Raw genomic sequence first — 19,072 nt, forward strand, 5'->3', positions numbered from 1 at the left:
AAGTACAGTATCAGTACTTTTAACAGTGTGGGCAGGTGCCAAGTCCTGCTGGAAAATGAAATCAGCATCGCCATAAGGCTGGTCAGCAGAGGGAAGCATGGAGTGCTCTAAAACTTCCTGGTAGATGGCTGCACTGACCTTGGCCCTGATATAACACAGTGGACTAACATCAGCAGATGACAGGGATTCCCAAACACCCACTGACTATAAACGGATAAGACACCACAAACATACATATTCTTACACACTCATTTACATTTATCGTAAATATCATCAAACATGCTGTTATAGAAAATGTTTCAACACGTTTTGACGAGCAAGAATGTACAATAATTAACAGTAGAACATGGCAGGTCGAGAAAGGATCATAGAGATAAACATTAGGTAAAGACAATCAAGCCACAAAACCATATAATTTTATAAATTATGACTTTATTTGTCACACATTATACACATTACTGCAGAGTGAAATGTATTCTTTGTATATTCCAGCTTGTGGGCTGTGGTCAGAATACAGGATCACACATGATATAGTGGTTAGGGGCCCTGCTCAAGGGCCCACCCACAGCAGCTTGGTGGAGCTGTGGCGTGAACCGTCCAGATGTTTGTAGCATTGTATGAGTATAAAACTCAGAATCTGTGATGGTAAGTTTGAAACTCCTAAAGTTCATTATTGATCATTTTTATGCATTTCAATTCAGAATATTTGGTCAACCGTGTAACATCATTATTTACCACAACAATAGAAGCTTATAAATTTAAATACAGTAAGTTTTTTAAATATCTTGTAAAATATTTAAAGCAAAGAACCAAAAGGGGGGTGGGGGGGGGATGTTTTACCAGCATGCTTTTTTGACAGATGAAAAGAAACCTGGAGGAAACGTTCTCATGGACAACATGATAACTGTTTTAGATGAGTTCATATTATAAATTTCGGGATGACATTATATACAGATCTTGTGGCATCCCTATGGGCAAGTTTGCAAAATTAAAAAGAATAGCTGATGAGGAAAAGCAGGCAGAGTGAAACACTATAGCGGAGAAATGAAGTGAGAGTTATGGGACTCCGATTGAGTGATGAGGCGCCGCTGTGGTGTTTGGTTGTAAGATGAATTCCAGGATGATCAATGCTGGAGTCAGTTGGAGCAATGGTTGGTAGAGGTATGACTGTGTGAAAACAACAGTGTTAGTATTTCTCAGTACGTTAACCCTCTAAGACCAAAAAACTAATGTTGTGTGCCTTGTAGTTTCTTTTTAATATTTTTTGTTTATTAATTAATTTATAACTATTGATGTTTTCAAAACAGGAAGATGTTTGTCAAAAAAAGTTATACAGTACATAAGGATCAAGTTGGGAGAAAATGTGATGTCCTGATATGAGTGTGGTCCCATGAGGTTACATTGAAAATAAATTAATAAATAAAAATTTCACTTATATACAGCTCTCATGCTTACCTTGTGTGAAGTTGTGGTTAATTTTAAGGCCAGCTATTTCAATACTGTGTTCTGTCGCGTTCATAAATAGGTCTTCGATCACACGAGCGCTGGTTTTGTTTGACTGGAACAAGAGTGTGGCATTTACGAGCACACTTCCAGTTTTATTACTTAAGAGACAGAAAAAGAAATCGCCATTAGCAGGGTTGATTAGACTCCCTTAGCTAATACTTTGTGTTTAGTCACTCATACAGTAAGTCCTTAATCTTCCTAAATAAACACTATAACCACATGAGGAACTAAAATTATATATTTAAAATTGTACCTGAAGGTCAGGGCTGATACGTTGTGATAAAACGAGTGTGTGTGACAACGGGTACAGCCAAAAATGGAGTAGAGCTGAAAGAAGAACAGAGTCACATTCAGAGTTTTTGCAAATAATTGCAAACAAAAGAAAAAAAATGTTCATGATCTATATGGCAGTAATGTTTATCATTAAATAGAGAAATAAAATCCTTCTGCTCTGATACTCTTAACACTTACTTTATATTTTTTTAAAAGATAAAAGGAGAGAGATTGAGAAATTCTGCTAAATAATCATAATAATAATAATAATAATAAGTATCAAATAAGTGGTAATAAAAAAACTCACCATATTATTAATATCTTTTGACAAAGCGTCATAATCAGTAGAGCCAGGCTTGAGTAGGGAGTCGTTGTAGATACGGTTGGTGATGTCCATGATGAGCTCAAAAGCTGATGAAGAATTCGTAGCCTCCTCAGATTTCACTGATCCTTTAAAAGAACCGGCATTAAAATAATCAGTAGACTCAGATAATACAAAGATAAACAGATTATTTTATTTTTCCTAACTATTTCTAGTTTCACTTATAGATTTATGTTGTTTTGTAGGTTGGTTTTCATCATTGAGTCTGTAAAGCGTAATCTCAAATTTTCTAAAACATTGTTTCAGGCATGGCAATTACAACCCTTAGAGTTATTTATGTCAGCTCCCATTTCAATAAAAAATTAAATAAAAAGGTTTTGAGATCTGAGTTCTAGCTCCAATGCATAACAATACAGTACAACACTACATTATACGTACATACACACCTAAAGGAAATATGCTGATGATCTGTGTGTATGTGATTCATGATTATAAAACAGCTGCTCTGTGTTGTCATGTTGTGATTTTGAGCTAAATGTTTCATATCAATTTAGACCAATTATAAATGTAAACTTCTTGCAATATTAACAAATGTCTTAATGCATAATATTTGCAGTTATTAATATAATGAATATTGGCATGGAAATTGGACAGCAGTTTAAAAATTCGCTACAAAATATGAGTACTACAAAATGCTGAATATAAAAAAATACAATTAAGTTTTATATTATATGCAAAAGCTGTTTAACCAAATCTCCAGTGATTTAAGACAATTGGGATTTACAGTTTGCTTTGGGAATACAAAATCCTAAATGCTGAAAAAAGAAGTAAAAAAAAAACTTTGTTGGACTTAAACCAACAAATTAAACCCCACTCTTCCAAAACAAATATAAATACACAGATAAAGTTAAAGACACATATATTTAAGCATAAAACTATGATTCCAAAAATACAAAAATATTATTTTCCACAAATTTGTGTTGTTTTTTCTTTGTCTATGTATAACAAATATTAAGTTAATAAATGCGGTTCTTTGTCTGATTGAGGATAGGGATTAAGGAGTCTATAAGATTATGATAATCTGTGCCTTTTTCATTTGACCCCTCCAATAAATGTGTTGTTGCAAAGTGTACTAGGAACCAAGCTCATATCCATTAAAAAAAAGTCCTCTAGAGAGAAGCCCCAGCGTTCTCGGCAGTGTGGGCTGGAGCTCCACCTTTCTGGAGGATATAAATTGGGCTCATCAACTTGAGTTCAGTCAGAATGGGAGTCAAGACCTGCCTTTTTGTGTTATACAGTTGATTCAAATAGCAATGGTGGGTATGCCAGAGGTAGTATTACCAGATTGATTGATTTAAATTTTATTTTAATTGGCCTAATTGCTTTTTTTTATTTAAAAGTAAGGGGTTTGAAAATAAGTTTTATTCATTTATTTATTTTGGCCCATATACATATCACAATACGGTATCCTCTAAAACAAATATATATATATACACAAAAGGGCCTCTACCTTACATTATGCAGTATATATTTAACATATATTTTATAATTTACTATATATAATGTATTCTAGGTTGTTCCTAAAACATTTGAAATATAAAAAGCTTATTTAAGACGCAAAAATTAAATAAATAAATAAATAAATAAGCTGCCTGAGACAATACATTGATTTAAAAAAATCATTATTTTTAAAAATTTGGTTTTTAATAATAAATTTTTACAATTATGTATATATATATTTTTTGCCTTTTTCTTAATATCTGTAAATGTATATTTTTCTCATTTCAGATTTCTGTTGATGATCAGATGATTAGTAGTTAAATCTTATTTTTAAAATCCAAAAAATATTTTTTTTCTCATTTATTTCAGGTTTTTGAGATTTTTTTTTTTTAACATAACAATTCTGTGACTCAACTACAAAGATAAAATAATCAACTTTACCACAGAATTTAGAATTTTATTGCTACAATAAATTATTATTTCATCACCGTTTTTTTGTTTGTTTTTTAGAGTTAAAATGTTTCACAATTTTTTAGAGCTGGAGTTCTTTCTAGCAATGTAATATGGCAGATTATTTCAGCTAAACAAAGGGAGCTTCATCTGAATTAGATTTCTTACCTGGCATCATGAACACGGTGATGCAAAGAGCTGCCCATGTGTATCGCATCATGGAGACCTCCATCTGGGAAAAACAGTGAAGAATATGAATAAATCTCAGTGTTGGAAGTGAAATATTCTGAGGAGTCGATGTGCGAGAGAACAGCTCCGTGCCAAAATGAAGGAAAGTGATATGGGGAGGCTTTTTATTGACGTCTATATTAGGGTGAGATAAACAGTGGAGAGTGATTAGTCATACCAAAAGGCACAGGGTGTGGTTCAGGACACCAGAGTGTGTGTGTGTGGCATCAGTAGAAGCTCCACTACCAATATGTAATTATTTGGTTACAAAAAATATATCATACAGTACATATTCATTATTATTATTATTATTATTATTATTATTATTATTATTTACAATCAGTATGTATTGTTTCAGCATGTCTTGGTTTTATGCTATTATTGGTGATCATTATTATATTATTCATATTCATATTATATCATTATTATAAATCTGTGATCATTTTGCCCTGAGATGGACTACTGTCCCATTCAGGGTCTATTCCTATCTCATGTCCAGCTTTTTTTATGATAATATCATGATCCACTACAACCATAACTGAGGATAATAAATCATTATTGTATTATAGTATTATTACTGAATTGTATTAATTCCCATTTTACAAACCAGCATAGGACCTCCGGTCAACATTCACCCACTACAGGCAATTTAGGAACACCAATTAGCTGAATCTGCATGTTTTTGGACTGTGGGAGGAAACCCACCAAGCATGGGGACTCCATGCCCACAGATGCTGAGGCGGGAACTGAACCCAGACCCAGTGGGTGCAAGGCGACAATGCTACAGTAGCCACTACACCACCGTGCCACATAACAGCATTATAGTTAAAGAAAATAGTAAAATGTTAGTGAAGTCACAACCTTGTTAACATGGACCTTCTGAAAGAAGAGCAATTCATTAAGAAGAACAACTCTCATTTTATTTCTAGGGGAGTTAAAGTTGCTAAAGGAAAGTCAACAAAGGGTTAATGATGTATTATTAGCTAATTATCATTGTGCAGGCATTTTAACTAGGAGCTATTTACCTCTTCTACCTTTTCCAACACAGAATGTTTTTGTCATGATATTCCTCCATGGCACTAAGCTATACTGTATATTAAGCTAAGTTTAGCTTCCTATATCATTTATTTTTTTGTAGCATTAGACACATCGGGAGTCTTAAAGTAGGTTTTGTCATGACAGTAAACTGAAGTCCACGGCTGCTTTCCCACTAGGTATGATTTATTCCACTGATGCCCAGGTGAATTGTTCCCCCTGCCCTGTCCCCTGATGGTCAGCTTTCATATAAGTAATATTGTTCTGTTCTTTTGTACGCTTGTGCATCTACACTCTCCCACATATACAATATATATGCAAAATACAGCAATGATAAATACAAAGAGAACATCTAGAGCATTTATCCTCATACTTTATCAACTAAAGATGTGCCTATGTGGAGATTTCAGAGGACTGTCATTGTCATTGTCATTGATGACATCACATTGTAAAATACAGTCCATATAGATGTTTAGGTCCATATAGATATTTGATTCAAGCCATGACTAAGGACATCATCCTTTGCTTGAGACCACCTTTTCTCGACTTGAGCACAGTATGCTGATCCTTCTACATCTCATTATAGTATACTCACACTGATCTTTTTTTTTTTTTAAACTTTGCTGCTTGTACTGTATGTCGATGTATAATCTGTGAACTGGCTGCAGTAATGTTACAATTTCCCTTAAATAAAGTGTTTAAGAAAGTATTCTATCCATCCATTCATACATCTCCCCATCCATCCATCCATCCATCCATGGATAGATAGTGTACCGTTAATAGATAGATAGATAGATAGATAGATAGATAGATAGATAGATAGATAGATAGATAGATAAAGTTAATAAGTATTATGAGAAAATCCATGTATAATTATCACATGGATTAATATGCAGGAAAATAAAAACCACAAGCACTAAATGTCTCTTAGGTGTTGAGACAAAACATAATGTGTGTGTTGAAAAAAAAAAAAAAAACCCAGCAGGAAATGTGTGATATTTCGGTAATAGGAATTTCACATGGCCAATTATTTAGTTATTATAAAAGTGTTGGAGATAATCTAGTTCCCATGAGATATGTGAAACTTGGTTTTTACTGTTACACGAATCGTTACTCTATAAATAATTAACCAGGCTTCTTTTGTTCCTCACAGTATTGACTCATGTGGTAATGATTCATTTATTTCTGCCTTCCTAGTTATCCCTCAACAAGACACTGTCTGACCATTTAGGGGCTTTGCTTTACCCATAAACCCTGTTATATACTCTTATAGGTTACAGCTATATTCACCTTATTTTAGTGTTATTACTGTATTCCTCCTTTCATTGTTTAGGATAAACGGAAAGCCAAGCTACAGAAGATTGATGATTAGATGTGGGAGGGGAAAGCACCATCCATTGTTTGACATCACTGTGCTTGTAGAATGAGATTTTAATTTCTGTTTAAATATTTGTCCTAAAAGCGTGCAAGCTGTATGAGTACGTCTAAGTGCCGGTAAATCCAGGATCTACCCAGCTAGCTCAAAATCTGCTTGTAGAAATAAAAAAATTCAAAGAATAATTAAAACATGAGACAAAGGGTTGACAAGACTTTTAAAAAAATGGTTTGAGTTTGTTTTATTTATGGTATAAACAAGAATTATGTCGTACTCTTGGGAGAGGTGGCCTCTGCTGGTGGTGAGGTGTAATGTCCTGAGGTGATGTGACAAATCATTAATCTAATTCCTAAGTACACTCACCAGCCACTTCAAGTAGGTACACCCTTTCAACTGCTTGTTAACACAAATGTCAGTATGGCATCTCACTCAGTTCATTTAAGCATGAACACATGGTCAAAACAAACAAAAAAGATCTGCTTAAGTTCAAACCGAGCATCAGAAAGGTGATTTGAGTGACTTTGAATGAGACATAGTTGTTGGTGCCAGACAGGCTGGTCTGAGTATTTCAGACCAAAAACTGCTGATCTACTAGGATTGTCATGCTCAACTATGTCTAGGGCCATGCCAGGTGCCACTTCCTAACAAAAGAAAACTGAGGCTATAATTCACATAGGCTCACCAAAACTGGACAATAGAAGATCAGAAAAATTTTACCTGTTTTGACGGGAATCAATTTCTGTTGTGACATTTAGATAGTAGGGTTAGAATTTGGAATATAATGTACAAAACATGAAAGCATGGATCCATCCTGCCTTGTATTGTTTCATAACGGAGATTTTCTTGACATGCTTTTGGGCTCTTTTCTGTTCTGGCACCTAGGTGGTGGAATGAACTTCTTCTAGATGTCCGTACAGCAGAGACGCTGTCTATCTTTAAACGACGACTCAAGACGTCTGTTTCTCCAGCACTTGGACTAAATGTAAATGTATTTTCTCGCCAATAATTTAGAGCCCTAGTCCTAGTGCAGGACACTCAATAGCAAGGACGAGTACATTTTGTGCCAGGATGCCCATCCCATGTCCATAATACATCATTGTTTTCCTTCCTACATTCACAATGTTTCACTGTGATCTAACAGAGCAGGATTATATATCCTCACCTTATCAGATCTGAGGCTCTCAGCTAGAATTCTGTGGTTCGGTGTAAAACTCAGCATCACACGTCCTTATGACTTTGACGCCATTGCTTTCTGTGTGAATTAAAAGAAGTATTTAAATGATGTAAAATGAGTCTACATATTGTAGCTCTTGCTTGAACCAACAAATGTTTAAAGTTTTGTTTATCTATATTTTAGATAGATATCTACGTTATTCATCCTGAACAAAATTCCATGACTGCAGAACCACAGCACCGACATCATCATATCTATTAGGACCTTAGCAAGAAAACTTTCCATGCTCATACCTTATGTACACGTATGCCTTATGTGAATGACTTTATGAATCTTTAATGAACTACTAATTGCATCAATAAAATAGCAATTGGGGTGGTCTTTTTTTTTTAAAGCTTTAACATTATGTAATAATATGACTGTTAAAAACATATCATGGCATGAATACGTCTTCTCACAGGAATTCAACAATTTAAATTATGCAAACACATTCTTTGAAAAATGGAAAAGAGAAATGTACTAAATGTTTCATGCCCTAACAAGAGCAGACAAAACCCATCGTGTTCATTTCAAATTATTACTGAGTCGTGAAATCAAAGCTGGTAAAAAAAAAAAAAAAAAAAAAAAAAAGTCACGAGGCAAATAATGTCAACCGCAAGCCAAAAAAACAAGGGAGGCATGATTTCCTCCAGGTACTCTGGGTTCTTCCCAAAGTCCAAAGACATACCGATTAGTCTAATTGCTGTTCCCAAATGACCTGCAGTGTGTGAATGAGTGTGTGAGTGTGTATTTGTGCCCTGTAATGGATTGGCACCGGGTGTACCCCACCTTATGCCCTAAGTCCACTGGGATAGGCTCCAGGCCCCCTTTATAAAGAATAAGGCGTAATAGATGATAAGTGGGAGTGAGTGAGACGAGGCAAAGTCGTAGCCATTTTTCTTATGCAGTTACAAGCAGCGTCCACAAGATGACAGCAGAGTGTTTATTCTGGTTTCCCTGTAGGAGGCGTCTCAAACTATTTGGAACACGTCCAAAATGGTAGCAAGGATGGTACACACTATGTAGGAGTTCTAGTTAAAATAAGTTTATTACAGATTATTACAAATAAAATGAAAACTCACTTTTCTGACCAGAGTTTCTCATACGTACCCTGGTGTTGTTATGTTTCTGTATTTTCTCTAAAAGGTGCTTCATATATCTCACTCCTGTAACTGTCTATGTTTGTTCTTTCTCTAAAAGACATGACTGAGTTGATCTGAGATAAGGTCTGTTAGTCAGAGATAATTCTATGGTCTGGGGCCTAAGGACAAAATATTCAACATATTCAATTCAATGTTATTTAAATAGCGCTTTTAACAATTGTCATTGTCGCAAAGCAGCTTTACACAATCAAAAGAATTATTTAAGAGAGAACAGAAGAGAGGAGAGAAGAAGAGGAGAGATAACAGTTAGGTATGGTCACAGTCACACAATGTATAATGTGAATGTATATTAACTGTAGAGTGCAAGCAGAGACTCTGGCAGGACTAACTATGACAGCATAACTAAAAGGGAGGAGCCAGAAGGAAACACAGACATGAGGGCTTCCTGACATGTAAAGTAAACAATCACCTCACCGTCAGCAAACCTGAGTGATCAATGAGAGTGAGGAAGACAGCATCCAAACATACCAGTTCACCATAATACTCTACGTCCATGAGTCCCCCAGATCTGCTCCTTTACCTATGGCAAATCTATTTATAAAAATGCTTGGCTAAATAAATAGGTTTTTAGCCTGGACTTAAACACTGAGACTGTGTCTGAGTCCCGAACACTATTTGGAAGACTATTTCATAATTTTGGGGCTTTGTAAGAAAAAGCTCGGCCCCCAGCTGTATTTTTCATAATACGCGGTACTGACAAGCAGCCTGCATCCTTTGATCGAAGTAGACGTGGCGGATCGTAAGACACTAGCAGTTCGCTCAGGTACTGCGGCGCGAGACCATTTAATGCTTTATATGTCAAGAGTAGTATTTTAAAATCAATGTGAAATTTCACAGGGAGCCAATGGAGTGAAGATAAGATAGGGGTGATGTGCTCATATCTTCTGGTTCTGGTGAGGACTCTCGCTGCTGCATTCTGGACTAGCTGAAGCTTATTTATGCATCTAGCTGAACAACCAGACAGTAAGGCATTACAATAATCCAACCTAGAGGTGATAAAAGCATGAACTAGTTTTTCTGCATCGTTTAGCGACAATATATTTCTTATCCTGGCAATATTTCTGAGGTGAAAGAATGCTATCCTGGTAATATTATTTACATGAGCTTCAAATGAAAGGCTGGAATCAATAATCACACAGAGGTCTTTTACTTTTGCACTTGATGGAACAGAAAGGCCATTTAAAGTTACAGAGTGATCTAAAATTTTACTTCTACACTCAAAAAAATAACTTGTTGAATGAACGTAATTAAATTATGGAAAGAATTTCCACCTGATTTAATGGTTTTCTTTTAGCATTAAGCAATTTTGTTGGCCCAACTTAATGTTCTTAGGTTCGGTTAAATTAATTTTATTAGGTTCATTTAACTTATTTACTACAGCTGCGTTTAACATGATTTAATACTTTTAACATAAATGAATAGTGTTGGTACAACAAATTTTTCAGTTAAGTTGATCCAACTCAAGTAAATTTAAATTTCAAGCCCTGGTCAACAGAATTCTGTGAAGGAAGGAAGCATAAGACAAACGGGATAAAACAAAGATTTTTATTTTACACCAGCAGCAACTTACAAATGAGGTCTCAATTTAAAAAGATGTAAAAAACATAAAACACCACAAATAAGTATTAATTATAGAAAAAAAAATTATACACCAACAGAAACGTTTTGTACTTTATGTACGTTATGACTTGTTAGATACGGTTGCTCAGGAAACTTTTGAAGTCAGATGCAGACAGGACACTTTTCAGTCACAAACTCCTGTGAAAAAATACAGAGATAGATATTTAATTAAAATTCATGATACTTAATTTAGCAAATGAACAACATTTATACTTTGTTCCTCTCGCTTCACAACTCATAAGAACAGACCGAAACCAGAACCGAACCGCAGATCAAGTACACGCATATAACCGTTGGTATTTTAAGTGTGATTAAAAATACAAGAAATAGCTTAAACCAAAATAACGTGACTAAACATCGCTAAACAGCAGGTGACATTTATGTTCAGTATTTCGTTTCTATTTAGAAAGATGGGAATTAATTCCTGCTTACCTTTTCCACACGCCCGCCAAACGTTTGTCTTCTCAACAAACTGTTCTTTTTCTTGCGATGTTTGATCTGATATTGTAACAAGATCTCTTGGTTTATCTCAACATGATTGAATCTAATACATGGTAAATTTCATGCAAATACAACATAATTTACAGTATTTATGTTCATATTGGAAACATAAAATTATTATGTACAAAACACATATTACATTTTGTTACATTCAACAGGTATCCATGTTCATTTTTTGAGTGTAGCTGTATGCGGTCCTATGACTAGAACTTCTGTCTTATGAGGATTAAGCAGAAGGAAGTTAATTAGCATCCAATTTCTTATGTCCTCTTATGTCCTAGAGAACCTGCAGAATAATCACCATTTAAGTCTACATACTGATAACGATCGGTCAAATAGGATCTGAGCCAGGAGAGGGCTGTACCCTTAATTCCTACTACATTTTCTAATCTGTGAAGAAGAATAGCATGATCAATGGTGTCAAACGCTGCACTGAGGTCGAGTAACACAAGCATAGTTACACAACCCTGATAAGAGGCCAATAGGAGGTCATTTACTACTTTAACTTTTTACTTTATATATATATATATATATATATATATATATATATATACACACACAGTGGTGTGAAAAACTATTTGCCCCTTCCTTATTTCTTATTCTTTTGCATGTTTGTCACACTTAAATGTTTCTGCTCATCCAAAACCGTTAACTATTAGTCAAAGATAACATAATTGAACACAAAATGCAGTTTTTAACTGATGGTTTTTATTATTTAGGGAGAAAAAAAATCCAAACCTACATGGCCCTGTGTGAAAAAGTGATTGCCCCCCTTGTTAAAAAATAACTTAACTGTGGTTTATCACACCTGAGTTCAATTTCTGTAGTCACCCCCAGGCCTGATTACTGCCACACCTGTTTCAATCAAGAAATCACTTAAATAGGAGCTACCTGACACAGAGAAGTAGACCAAAAGCACCTCAAAAGCTAGACATCATGCCAAGATCCAAAGAAATTCAGGAACAAATGAAAACGAAAGTAATTGAGATCTATCAGTCTGGTAAAGGTTATAAAGCCATTTCTAAAGCTTTGGGACTCCAGCGAACCACAGTGAGAGCCATTATCCACAAATGGCAAAAACATGGAACAGTGGTGAACCTTCCCAGGAGTGGCCGGCCGACCAAAATTACCCCAAGAGTGCAGAGACAACTCATCCGAGAGGCCACAGAAGACCCCAGGACAACATCTAAAGAACTGCAGGCCTCACTTGCCTCAATTAAGGTCAGTGTTCACGACTCCACCATAAGAAAGAGACTAGGCAAAAACGGCCTGCATGGCACATTTCCAAGGCGCAAACCACTTTTAAGCAAAAAGAACATTAAGGCTCGTCTCAATTTTGCTAAAAAACATCTCAATGATTGCCAAGACTTTTGGGAAAATACCTTGTGGACCGACGAGACAAAAGTTGAACTTTTTGGAAGGTGCGTGTCCCATTACATCTGGCGTAAAAGTAACACAGCATTTCAGAAAAAGAACATCATACCAACAGTAAAATATGGTGGTGGTAGTGTGATGGTCTGGGGTTGTTTTGCTGCATTAGGACCTGGAAGGCTTGCTGTGATAGATGGAACCATGAATTCTACTGTCGAACAAAAAATCCTGAAGGAGAATGTCCGGCCATCTGTTCGTCAACTCAAGCTGAAGCGATCTTGGGTGCTGCAGCAGGACAATGACCCAAAATACACCAGCAAATCCACCTCTGAATGGCTGAAGAAAAACAAAATGAAGACTTTGGAGTGGCCTAGTCAAAGTCCTGACCTGAATCCTATTAAGATGTTGTGGCATGACCTTAAAAAGGCGGTTCATGCTAGAAAACCCTCAAATAAAGCTGAATTACAATAATTCTGCAAAAGAGGAGTGGGCCAAAATTCCTCCAGAGCGCTGTAAAAGACTCGTTGCAAGTTATCGCAAACGCTTGATTGCAGTTATTGCCGCTAAGGGTGGCCCAACCAGTCATGAGGTTCAGGGGGCAATTACTTTTTCACACAGGGCCATGTAGGTTTGGATTTTTTTTCTCCCTAAATAATAAAAACCATCATTTAAAAACTGCATTTTGTGTTTACTTGTGTTATCTTTGACTAATAGTTAAATGTGTTTGATGATCAGAAACATTTTGTCTGACAAACATGCAAAAGAATAAGAAATCAGGAAGGGGGCAAATAGTTTTTCACACCACTGTATATACACACAGTATATATTATACACATTTATATATACACACACAACTAAATATTGAACATTAAAGTAGGAAAATTTATTTAATGGTTGAAAGTACATAGTATATTTTCTGAACATAGAAAACATATCTGTTATTTTAATTTAAATGATTTTGGCATTACTTTTCACAATTTTTGTAGAATGACCCACATAATAACCAAGTTTGTCAGGCCTTTTGGGTCCCCCAATGGGGCCAAGCATTTGCCTGCCTGGCCGGTTGACAAGCAGCACTTTTTAGTTGAGCAATGTTGATAGAGAACTCTGCTTGCTGGCAACTCCCTCAAATTCTGGCAGCTTAGATGAAAGCTTGTGCAAGAAGTGCAAGCCCTTCTGGATCACATGTAGAATGCACTGCTTGCCTGAAAACTTCATATGACAGTTTATCAGAACTATCTGAGTGATTTTCAACTGACGTAAAGTAAGGCAAGACTTGATGCTGATTGGACCATATTCAGAGAAGTATTCAGACTACTGTAACAACTGTAACGATGACAGATAATGTGATCTCTTCAACCCTTTGGTGCCACATCACCTGACCACCATAAAGAACAAACTTAAAATGAATCTGTTTAACATAAATACCATACAAACGGCAATGTATTTTTGTTTTCAAAATAGTATTTAATTATAAAGATAATTCTAATAACCTACACACCTCAATTTTTTTTAAATGGTGGATCCCTTCTTAAAACCTGTGGAAGCAGTAAACTAGCATATAGTATTGCCTACATGTTTTTTTTTTACTTCTTTTTTTTTATTTTTTTATTTTTATTAAATGAATTAATAATGTAAAACAGTAAAAAATGTTAGATGTTTGTCTGAGGTTTTATTTGCACAATACTAAGACCCATTCAGATAAGATGTTTTCACACAAAACTACATAGACTTAAAAGACCTTTTAACATTACTGTGTACCTCAATCAGTTATGCTTATGCTTTTTGACCAATTGATGGCATAATTGTTTATTTTTTTATGTGATTAGTGATATTTTTATGTGAGATGTCTAAGTGTTATCACAATGCAATATGACAGGAAGTGGGGGGGTAGTACAGGTATACAAAAAATGTTATATATAATTTTAATTGTTTAAATGTTCTAAAGATTATTTCCAACTGTTAAGAACTTCTATAGATCTACAAAAGCACTTACTATTACTATGACTTTAATGTTCTAAAGAGGATTCAATTATTTCTCTAGAACTTGATGGAATTTTAAAGATGCTTTGAATGTTTTATTGATGTTTTCTTTTAAACAAAACCCCATCAGATGTATGTGTTATAATTCTTTTATTTCTAAACTGCTGTAAAAATATCCACAATTTACACAAACCTCTTCTTTCGGTATTTTCTGCTTTTCCGATATATTAATAATTGTTTCCTATGCTGTAATGCATTATACATTCTCCTTAATTATCCATTTAATTGAAGCATGGTGAGAATCATCAACCCTAAAGGTGCAATGTGACAGCTATACAAAACCTAAAGATAACAGTTTCTATCTATTTCCATTCATTTTTTCTTAAGAAATTTTTATTTATTGCATGAAATTAATGTGTTCATGTCACATTTGCAATGAACTACATTTCTTTTTGATCCTCGAATGCAGGATCAAAAATGTCACTGAACATACAGCAAATAATGTGTGGTAAATAAAACTGTAATGTCTATAAAACACTAGTTTGTAGTAAAACAAAAAAATGTATTTTGAAAATTGAACAGACTCAAACTTTAGCGGTAGATCACTCATTTTTATCATTGGGGATACGTTATGAAGAGATTTATGGAGAACCAAGGTCACAATGATGAATTTAAATTGTTGGTGTAATATAACATGTTTTTCAATTTTATGTTATAACTCTAGTAAAAAAAAAAACAGGGAAAGTTCTTGATATTTTAATACTTCCTTTTATTTTTATTCCACTGCTCTGTTCCACTTGCATTACATGACTATGAAACACAGTGCTGTTGAATTCCACAGAGTGTGATTGGTCAGGAGGAGCTTTTTTGCTGCGGAAAGCTCTACTTTATCAGTATAAACATAAACCACAAATCATGCAGCTTCCGAAACCCAACCAGAACTCATTCAGGACAAATATTTAAACAGGAATAAAAGCCGCATTCCTCACACCCACAGCAGCAAAGAGACGTCAAACGCTCGGCATTCTGTTTCTCCTTAAACACACATGATTCAACTTATCAGCTAATTAAACCTGATGTTGAAGGTGTGTTAAAGCAGTGAAAACATGCAGATGCCGAAGTTTTTTTTTTTTTTAAAGGTAGAAAATTTATGCATACCCTCATCTCTGACTAAAAACAGCAAATAACATATAATAAAATTAACATGTCAGGATTCACTAAATTTGTTTGGGATGAGTCTGTGTTCTTCAGGAGTAAGCAAAAATTTAAATTTTACTCCAAGTTAATTGAATAACAGGACAGCAAGAACAGTAACTGATGCTGAATTCAACTAAATCTCCAATTAGAGAGATGAACTAAAAATGAACTCTGAATTTGGAATTCCTGTTTGGAAATCAGGAAGGTCTCCTCGACCCCGAGTTCAGCATTTGGCATCAGGTCACAATGTCCACTTACAGCATCAACAGGAAATAAAATGTTATTGAATGAGTTTACAGTAATATTTACTTTACATTAAATCAACATGTAGACAGAACTGTGCAAAGGTTAACGCCCCCATATTTTGGTCCCTTGCAAATATTTTTATTATGAATATAGCATTACTACTGAGCCTTGATTACCAGCTACTACTATATGTGATTACTCTGAAAATAATTGCATTCATGTTTTTTTTTTCTTTCTTTAAACACCTCCTTTCCTATGAAGAGACTTAAAGTCTAAAATAAAAATGAATAAATAAGATCCAGAAGACATAGAACACACACTACACTCAACAGATACCTGGCAAAAGTGGAGAAAAGAAACAAGGAGGAAAACTGGATTTAAATAAGTTTACTCGTTAAGGCAAAGGTGAAGCAGGTGTGAGTGTTTAAAGGACACATGATGGAGTCGGGTGATTCAGGCTGCTGGGAAATGTAGTGCTTATCTGTCATTTTTAAACCCAAATTTCATAAGGAGAACTCCATGCACATTAGACACCATGGCAGTAATCAAAGCCGATTTTGTTATGAGAATAACAACTCATTTTATTTTATCTATATAATCCCTTGCTTTCACTAGTGCTTGAATACCATCAAGGTAAAACGTTTATGTATATACATAAATAAGTTTATGATTGGACATGCCATAATTAGACTGTCTGTCTGATTCATGTCTAAAACGCTGGCCTCCCAGGAACTCCCTTAGTGACTTAATCATGTGGAAATAGCTTGGAGTGAGGTAAGGACTGTACAGGGGATGTGGCAATAACTCCCAGCAGATTTCCTGTAATGTGTAAGTGGATTGTCGATCATTGATTTTCCAGAATGTTCACGAGGAACGACTGCATCTTCTGTAAATGTCAGTTTAGTTCCTTGGGTTATTTCATCATATGACTTATGATCAGAGTTACACACATGACTAGAGTATTTAACAGGTTTACATGCTTGTCTTAAACATGCTCATATACATTCTGTTCTCATGGCACTATGTTCACATCCTTCATACATTACATCCTCTTTTTCATTAGTATTTGCTGATTACATGCTTGCTGGTTCATTCTCTACTACATGCTGGGGAACCTTGGGATCTCACGTGTAATGTGTATGTATAAAAGCAGTATTTTCATATTCATATATTATTTGATAGCATTTTTCTACATCCTTATGGTGCCTTAAACTTGGCACAATTATTACCTTGTTAATGCACCTTAAATTTTTAACAGTGTTCAATACTCACTCACTCACTCATTTTCTATAGCGCTTTATCCTGTATTCAGGGTCGCGGGGGGACTGGAGCCTCTCCCAGGAGACTTAGGGCACGAGGCGGGGTACATCCTGGACAGGGTCCCAATCCATCACAGGGCACACACACACATTCACACACTACAGGCAATTTGGATACACCAGTTAGCCTAACCTGCATATCTTTGGAATGTGGGAGGAAACCTGAGTACCCGGAGGAAACCCACCAGGCACTGGTAGAACATGCAAACTTCCTGCACACAGAGACGGGAATCGAACCCTGGCCGGGAATCGAACCCGGACCCTGAAGGTGCAAGGCGATAGTACTAACTCTAATCTCCTTTTTTTTTTTTCATTGCAATTTTTGTTTGCTGCTTAAATGTTTTACATTATGTGAACTGGTTAATAAACAAGGTTAATAAAAGGTTCAACTAAAGTTTATGTCACCAGGTTTAAAGTAACCGCCAGACCAATGTTCTGCATTAATGTGATTTCAGCTGGAAATGTTGAGTAATTTGCGTACATTTGGGCAAATTGAATTAGAATGTATTTAGTAAAAGGATGGAAAAACCCAATTTACTTAATACAGTGGTGTGAAAAACTATTTGCCCCCTTCCTGATTTCTTATTCTTTTGCATGTTTGTCACACTTAAATGTTTCTGCTCATCAAAAACTGTTAACTATTAGTCAAAGATAACATAATTGAACACAAAATGCAGTTTTTAAATGAAGGTTTACGTTATTAAGGGAGAAAAAAAAAACTCCAAATCTACATGGCCCTGTGTGAAAAAGTGATTGCCCCCCTTGTTAAAAAATAACTTAACTTTGGTATATCACACCTGATTACTGCCACACCTGTTTCAATCAAGAAATCACTTAAATAGGAGCTACCTGACACAGAGAAGTAGACCGAAAGCACCTCAAAAGCTAGACATCATGCCAAGATCCAAAGAAATTCAGGAACAAATGAGAACAAAAGTAATTGAGATCTATCAGTCTGGTAAAGGTTATGAAGCCATTTCTAAAGCTTTGGGACTCCAGCGAACCACAGTGAGAGCCATTATCCACAAATGGCAAAAACATGGAACAGTGGTGAACCTTCCCAGGAGTGGCCGGCCGACCAAAATTACCCCAAGAGCGCAGAGACAACTCATCCGAGAGGCCACAAAAGACCCCAGGACAACATCTAAAGAACTGCAGGCCTCACTTGCCTCAATTAAGGTCAGTCTTCACGACTCCACCATAAGAAAGAAACTGGGCAAAAACGGCCTACATGGCAGATTTCCAAGGCGCAAACCACTTTTAAGCAAAAAGAACATTAAGGCTCGTCTCAATTTTGCTAAAAAACATCTCAATGATTGCCAAGACTTTTGGGAAAATACCTTGTGGACTGACGAGACAAAAGTTGAACTTTTTGGAAGGTGCGTGTCCCGTTACATCTGGCGTAAAAGTAACACAGCATTTCAGAGAAAGAACATCATACCAACAGTAAAATATGGTGGTGGTAGTGTGATGGTCTGGGGTTGTTTTGCTGCATTAGGACCTGGAAGGCTTGCTGTGATAGATGGAACCATGAATTCTACTGTCGAACAAAAAATCCTGAAGGAGAATGTCCGGCCATCTGTTCGTCAACTCAAGCTGAAGCGATCTTGGGTGCTGCAGCAGGACAATGACCCAAAACACACCAGCAAATCCACCTCTGAATGGCTGAAGAAAAACAAAATGAAGACTTTGGAGTGGCCTAGTCAAAGTCCTGACCTGAATCCTATTGAGATGTTGTGGCATGACCTTAAAAAGGCGGTTCATGCTAGA

The sequence above is a fragment of the Clarias gariepinus genome, chromosome 28, assembly GCF_024256425.1.
Source record: "Clarias gariepinus isolate MV-2021 ecotype Netherlands chromosome 28, CGAR_prim_01v2, whole genome shotgun sequence".
Lineage (NCBI taxonomy): Eukaryota > Metazoa > Chordata > Actinopteri > Siluriformes > Clariidae > Clarias > Clarias gariepinus.